Consider the following 7940-nt stretch of genomic DNA (forward strand, 5'->3'; position numbering starts at 1 on the left):
AAAATAAAATTAAACTAAAAAGAATATAGAGAAATTAAAGAAAAATAATAATGGTGGAAAAAGCAGCAGTGATAAATTGATAATCGTAGGTGCTACTGGAACTTCAGGTTTAGCTGCTGTAGCATGTTTAACACAAAATTCAGTTCCATTCATTCTTCTCGAAAGAGAAGATTGTTTTGCTTCCTTATGTTAAAAATACACCTATGATCGTCTTCACCTTCACCTTGGGAAAAAAGTGTGTAAGCTTCCCTATCTTCAATTCCCTGATTCCTACCCTCGCTATGTTCCTAAGAAGCTCTTCACTGAGTAGTTAGACAACTATGTGAAGCACTTCAACATCTCCCTCTATTTTCTATTTTTCACTTCAAGCTGTCCCCTTCTCTCCCTGTCTCGCTCGAAACCCTAAATCCCATTTTCCCGTTCATTCTCTTCTGGATAGCTCAGTCCCTCCTTCTGGCCTATATCATCTCTGTCGATGTTGTGATCCCCCGTCCAACTCCTCTGTGTGACCTCCCGTTTTCTCCCCTTTTCTCGCTTTGTCTCTCACAGTGTCGCGGTCACTTTCAAACCCTAGCCCTTCAACCCCGATTTTTTCCATTCCAGATCGTGTTTCTCGAGCCTTTCTTGCATTATGCCATCCTGTGCTTGAGACGCTCTCTCGCTCTCTCTTGTTCGGTGTATCTTTCGATCCGAAACCCTAGACCTTCTTTCCCGCTGTCCTCCTTCCAGTTCGGGTTTCTCTCTGGGTAAATTGTTGATATCCAGAAGAGAATGAAGGGAAAAATGGGATTTAGGATTTCTTCGATTACTCAAAACGCCGGTATATGCCGAGTGGAATCAAGAGCTGGTCCAGTCGAAGCCAGATGGCTGGCGATAGAAGCCCTGAAGGTGAAGGTTATCATCATGTTTTCTAGGATTTATTAGATTATGTTTCAAATAAATGTTAATTTACTGTTATTTATACTGCGATCTGTTGGTATATGAAGGTGTTTAAAAGATCAAGTGAGAATCCGTGCTGGATTCTGATATGAGATTGCAACATAGTTCTACTGGAGTCAGAAAGTTTGCAAGAAAGTTAAGTTAAATAATTTTTTTTCTTGCTTTTTTTTATAAATTATGTTTAATTTGTTCATTTTTGTGGTTTTAAAATATTTTTTTGTTATTCGAGATAATGTATATTTTAATATTTTAAATTGATAATCTTTTTATTATTACTCTAATCACTGTTAGTATCTCTTACCCTTATTTCAAATCTATCAAATTAAGTGTAAGATTTGGGAAGTGCATGAAGAAAAAAGAAAACATTTGTGTTTTTAGCAAGTGCCATGATTTGATAGGATCTTTAGGGTGGGTTTGGAATTGTATATTGGTATATGTAGTTTTTTAAAAGCAATATATTTGTATTTCAATATTGATATTTGTATTTTTTCTGTTGATTTCCTTTGGCTAAGGCACGTTTATATATTTCCAGTGTTGTTTTAGTGTTGCAAAGCAATGAATTAGCTCTTTTTATATATAGTATATGTACGTGTGCATTGGACTAGCTACCTTAGTTCTTCTTGCAATTGTCACACTTTAGAAATAACTACACCATGCATGTTAATAAATGGATTTTTAAAATAAATTTTGTCTAACTCTTATTCTTCTAACTGTTATTTTTTTATTATTATGAACACATCAAAATCACTTTGTCAAGGGTGCTTCTTCATCTTTTTTGCAAATGAATACTGCTGATGGGTTTGGTGCCTATTTTCTGGAGAAACTCATTCCATCAAAGTTGAGGAGCTCCTCTTCAAGGATCAGTCATAGTACCAAGAAGCCTTGGTTTTTGAGGTTCAGCATCTTCCTCTCAAATTGTTCTTTAATTTTTTTTTCACAAGCAATTACGTAAGCTTTGTTTGTTTGCAGTCCGCGGCACAAAGTGCTGGTGTTTGACGGGGTTGTTCAGTTGACCAAGAAGGATGAATGTGCTTAGCACGAGATGATTGCTCATCTTCCCCTTTGTTCAGTTGAGTCCCCCAAAAATGTGAGTCAATTTGATATAATGAATTTTATGGTTGATCCTATTCAAGATATTTCTTTTTTTACTGAATCATTCCCTAAGTATGCCTTCAATTGTTCAGATAACCTTTTATCCTTTTTCCCGTTTATTACTATTACTATTACTATTGAAAGTTGTTCATATTTGTTAATTGTGATTTGTTAGAATATGGAGTTTATATATCATGATCATGTATTCTAGGGTTTCTTTGTTTTTTGTTTCAAATGATTGTGGGTTTTCTTTTTTTTTTCCTTTTGGTGATTGTGTCTGTTAATCAGACTATTTGGTTTGTGAGAAAGTGCTGAAAATTTTGAACTAACAACTAAGCAATTGAGACTGTAGTTTTATATCCTTTTTTTTGGAGTATTATTTTTGCTCACTGAAAATATAGCTCAAAGTAAACAAAATTTCGTGAGAGTTTGCTTTGATTGATTTTTGGCATGGTGGTGTTACCTATCTTGATTTGATTGATGATGCTAAATTAGATTTTAATCTTTGAATTATTGATGCCCGATTTCTTCTTGGGTATTTAACTAAATAAATAATTAGCGTTGTTGTTCTACCTTTTTTTTCCCCGCCATTTGGTTCGCATTGGAACTCTTAACTTTTATTTTTTTTTAACTCTTAAATGATTCATTTTTATGCATTTATTTTTAAAAAACTTCTGCAGTAAAAAGTGGAAAATTCTATAAAGATCAATGCAATGCACTTTCTTTCTATTGAATCTGTAACCACCAAATATCTCTTCTTTGCCTTTTCATCTTCTCCTTTCATATCAGTTACTTTTTTATTATTTCATTCGTCATTATTAATACTAAATGCCAATTAACAAGTTTGGGTCTTCTTTTGCCACAGTAATTGACTAATCCTTGGCATGTTTGTGCATTTACTGAATGCCATTTTTTTAGTGTTCTCATTTTAGGGACCCAAAAAAAAAAGAAAAATAAAAAATAAACATTATCTTTTGGCATATCTAGATTTTTTTGCTCTAAGATAAATTTATTAAGATATTATTGTAGCTTTTCTGCACTTTATCCACTTGGATGTGTTTATAAATAGATTCAGTTCCTCTTGGTTTAATCACAGCTGTCTCAGTTCTTTCTACTTTCTTGGTGTTGTTAGTTTACAAAGTTTGTTAGTGTTTTGGCAATTGTTAGTTTACCATTCTCTTTGTCCCTTAACTTAGAGGAGAACATACATAATAAAAATGAAAAATATTATTCTTTCAAATAAAAAAATAACGACCTTGAATCTCAGTTGCTTAATAATTTCTTTTCATAAACAATGACGTAATCTTTTATTATTTCATTCGTTATTATCATTATAAACTTTTTTTCTTTGGTTTGTTTTTTTATATGTTAATTGGTAGGTGAAAAACGTTAATGCATTGCTGGAGGTTGAGGTGAGTTTTATTATTTCTCAGTTTTTTATTTTTCCCAAAAGTTGATTCTGCGTAGGTGGGAGCAAATTTCTAATTTTGGACTTCTGCGTCTCTTTGATTTTTATTTTATTATTTGATAAATAAAATCTTGTGACAGTTTGCTTTGATTGAATTTTTGGCATGGTGGTGTTTTTTATTTTACTTTTATTTATGATGCTAAATTAGCTTTTCATCTTTGAATTATTGATGTCCTATTTCTTCTTGGGTATTTAACTAAATAAATAATTCGCGTCGGTGTTCTGCTTTTTTTTTCACCATTTGCTTCGTCCTGGAACTATTAACTCTTATTTTTCTAACTCTTAAATGATATATTAGTCATTTAATTTTAAAAAAGCTTCTGTGGTTTTAGGTGAAAATTTCTATAAGATTCAATCCAATGCACTTTTTCTCTATTGAATCTGTAAGCATCAAAGATCTCATCTTTGCCTTTTCATCTACTTCTTTTATATCACTTGCTTTTTTATTCTTTCATTCGTTATTATTATGAATTTTTTTATTATTGGTTTGTTTTTCGAATGTTAATTGGTAGATAGAAAACATCAAGGCATTGATGGAGGCTGAGGTGTGTGTCATTATTTCCCAGTTTTTAGTTTTTCCCAAAATTTGATTATGCTTAGGTGGGAACAAGTTTTAAATTTAGGAATCATGCGTCTATCTGAGAATTTTATTTTATTAATTGATAAACAAAATCTCGTAAAGTTTGCTGTTATTGTTTTCTGGCATGGTGTTGTTAGTTATTTTATTTTCATTTATGATTTTACATTAGCTTTTATTTTTTTAATGCCCTATTTCTTCTTGGGTATTTAACTAAATAAATAAATAGTATTGCTATTTTTTTTTTTACCATTTACTTCGCACTGGAGCTCTGAACTCTCATTTTTCAAACTCTTAAATGATACAGTTTTATGCATTTAATTTTAAAAAAGTTCTGTGGTAAAAAGTGGAAAATGTTATAAAAATCAATCCAATACATTTTTTCGTTAATTTATATTTTGAAAAATCGTCATGTGTTTTGTTACTATTCTTTATTTTGTTCTTTTTCTGTTTCTCTGATTTTTTGGTTTTTATCTTCTTGAGAATTTATTCTATGAATACATATTTTGTTTCTCTGTTTTCTGAAATAATATTAGTAAGCGGCTTATCCTTTTTTAGTATTATTCTATAGTGCTAGAATTGTACTTAAATTATTCACATTTTTCTTTTTCAGAAATTTTTGCACCCAAACGAATTGAGAGCCTGTGCCTTTTTGACTCTTTTTTTCATTGTGTTGTTACTTGTTAGTAACTAGACTTCATTTGGATAATAAGCACTGCTGTTGTGAATGTGATAACCGACACTGGAATCAAATTTTTTAATACATGAATTTTGTGTCTCTGAGAGTTTTATTTTATTATTTGATAAACGAAATCTTGTGAGAGTTTGCTTTGATTGAATTTTTGGCATCGTGGTATTATTTATTTTATTTTCATTTACGATGCTAAATTAGCTTTTAATCTTTGAATTATTGATGCCCTATTTCTTCTTGGGTATTTAAACTACAACTAAAGAGAATATTTAGCGTTGTTGTTCTGTTTTTTTTTTTTTAACCATATGCTTTGCACGGGAGAACTCTTAACTCTTATTTTTCTAACTCTTAAATGATACATTTTTATATATTTAATTTCTAAGCTTCTATGATAAAAAGAGAAAAATTCTATAAAATTCAATCCAATGCACTTTCTCTCTCTAAGTTTCTTTAATTTCTATAACAAATAATCTCTCTAACTTTATACTGTGCAATTTCAAGTGCTGGTTTCTTTAATTTGTATTTTGAAAAGTCGTCACGTGTTCTGTAACTATTCTTTAATTTGTTCTTTTTCTGTTCCTCTCATTTTTATTATTTTTATCTTCTTGGTTATTTATTTTAGAAATACATATTCTCTTTTTCTCTTTTTTTGAAATAAAATTAGTGAGAAGCTTATCCTTATTTGTATTATTATACACCACTTGAATTGAACTTGGATTATTTAGATTTTGTTATTTATTTTTTGTAATTTGTGGTACAATTTATTTTTTGTAGTTTGCTCTTAGATAATTTTATTAAGATATTATGTAGTTTTTCTGCACTTTATCCACATGGATGTGTTTTTAAATAGATTCAGATCTCCTTGGTTTAATCACAGCTGTCTCAGTTCTTTCTGCTTTCTTGGTGCTGTAAGTTTACAAAGTTTGTTAGTGTTTTGGCAATTGTTAGTTTACCAATTTTCTTTGTCCCTTAACTTGGAGGAGAACATACATTTTAAAAATAAAAACATATTATTCTTTCAAATAAAAAAATAACGCCTAATAATGGAGGTTGAGGTGAGTGTCATTATTTTTCAGTTTTTAGTTTTTCCCAAAATTTGTTTCTGTTTAGGTAGGAGCAAGTTTTAAATTTAAGAATCATGCATCTATCTGGAAATTTTAATTTATTAATTGATAAACAAAATCTCGTGAGTTTTTGCTGTTATTGATTTTTGTTATGGTGTTGTTAGTTATTTTATTTTTATTTATGATTCTAAATTAGCTTTTATTCTTTTTTTATTAATGCCCGACTTCTTCTTGGGTATTTAACTAAAATAAATAGTATTGCTATTTTCTTTCACCATTTGCTTCGCACTGGAACCTGATCTCTTATTTTTGAAACTCTTAAATGATAGTTTTATGCATTTAAATTTAAAAAGGTTCTGTGGTAAAAAGTAAAAAATTCTATAAAAATTAATCCAATACATTTTTTTCTTTGTAAAATTATTTAATTTCTATAAGAAATACAACAAAAAAGTCTTGTCCCACTAGGAGGAGTCGACTATAAGAAATTTCAGCTACTGACTTTATTAATTTGTATTTTGAAAAGTCGTGATGTGTTTTGTTATTATTCTTTATTTTGTTCTTTTTCTGTTTCTCTTTTTTTTGAAATAAGATTAGTAAGTAGTTTATCCCTTTTTAGTATTATTCTACCATGTTAGAATTGTACTTGAATTATTCACATTTTTCTTTTTCAGAATTTTTGCACCCAATCGAATTGAGAGCTACATTTACCTTTGTGCCTTTTTGACTCTTTTTTTCCTTGTGTTGTTAGTAACTAGAGTGCATTTGTATAATAAGCACGTTTTGAATTTGATAATCGACATTGGAAGCAAATTTTTTAATATAGAAATTGTCTCTCTGAGAGTTTTATTTTGTATCTCTATATCTCTCTATATTCAACAATTTGTAACTGATCTTTTGTTTACTTTGTCTTTTAGATGGATTTCTTAGGTACATGTTGGCCAAATTAGTTAATGTAGCCTAAGTAGCAAAATAGTATATTCTTTTTGTTTTAACTCTATATATGGGCACTTTCTTTTAATTTTACTAGGGCTTTGCGGAGAATGTTTGATCCATGAAATGTTTATTCATGTCTAAATTGAGTGAGAGATTTTGGCTTTATTTTTCATGTCCCACCTCATATTGCTCTCAGTTCAAGATTGAATTCCTAATCTAAATATATATAGCATCATATCTCATTTTTTGTGATTTTTGATAGTGTGATATTATTGATATTTTAATTTTCTTTGTCCTATATTAGCAAATTCAAAATTTATCTTCTAAAATATCCTTATGAAGGCAATACGTTTATACCTCATGTTTATTTTATGTTTGGTTGATTATTCCACTTCAATTTATCCGAAACTAATGATCAAAAACTCAAAATCAGTTGTTAATCACGACAATTATATTTTTCACTTTTCACATTTGTTTAAGATTTTGTAGTTTTTTAAATTGAATTAATTAGTTTTTGAAACACATGATTAGGTATATGTTAAATATTAAGTTGGTATGGCTGAAAAAAATAATTTTTATAGTTAATTAGTAAAAAAAAAAAAACTTCAATAGTTACTTTTATTTTTATATTACAATAAATGTATCTTTTTTTAAAATTTAGTTAAAATTTGTTCTAAAAGTTGTCTAAAAATTAATGTTAAAATACTTGAAAGCATAGGTATTTTTTGGTTATAATCTTGAGGAGAACATATGACATATGAAAACAATCTAAATGCGTGACTGATATTTTAGTTTTTTTTTTTTTTTACAATATAAGTCTTCACGGTGTTGAATTTTATTGTATCTTTTGTTGAAAATGATATAATTAAAATATTATTTATATTTTTAGTCAATACATATTACACGTAGTTTTTTAATAAAATAATAATAGAATCATTTTTAGAAGCATAATCAAATAGAGGAATTTAACAAATAGAAAATTTTCATCCGTTCATGGCACCGGTCTTTTGCTAGTACAACATATACAATAAATAGGACAAGAAGTAAAGGCGATTTATCTATGTACTTGTATAGGTCTTTGTGTAGTCCTTGTGATGGACTACTGAAAATGTCCAGGCATACTATATTACATAACAATACTTAAGTAGTGAGTTGTATTATTAGTTTGTTGTATTA

The 7940-nt window shown here is 29.0% G+C and overlaps 1 long non-coding RNA gene across 2 annotated transcripts in view; it reads left to right on the plus strand.

The window, feature by feature from the left end:
- LOC107492532 (uncharacterized) overlaps nucleotides 1-7940 on the plus strand; it is an 8409-nt gene continuing 469 nt past the window's right edge. The window contains exons 1-4 of one of the 2 annotated variants that reach the window (XR_002364876.2): nucleotides 1-888; nucleotides 987-1833; nucleotides 1909-2026; nucleotides 3411-3443. This is a non-coding gene — a long non-coding RNA (uncharacterized LOC107492532). The remainder of the gene's footprint in view (nucleotides 889-986; nucleotides 1834-1908; nucleotides 2027-3410; nucleotides 3444-7940) is intronic. The other variant, XR_008010627.1, reaches the window with a different exon arrangement.

Source organism: Arachis duranensis, chromosome 6 (genome assembly GCF_000817695.3).
Source record: "Arachis duranensis cultivar V14167 chromosome 6, aradu.V14167.gnm2.J7QH, whole genome shotgun sequence".
NCBI classification, from domain to species: Eukaryota; Viridiplantae; Streptophyta; class Magnoliopsida; order Fabales; family Fabaceae; genus Arachis; species Arachis duranensis.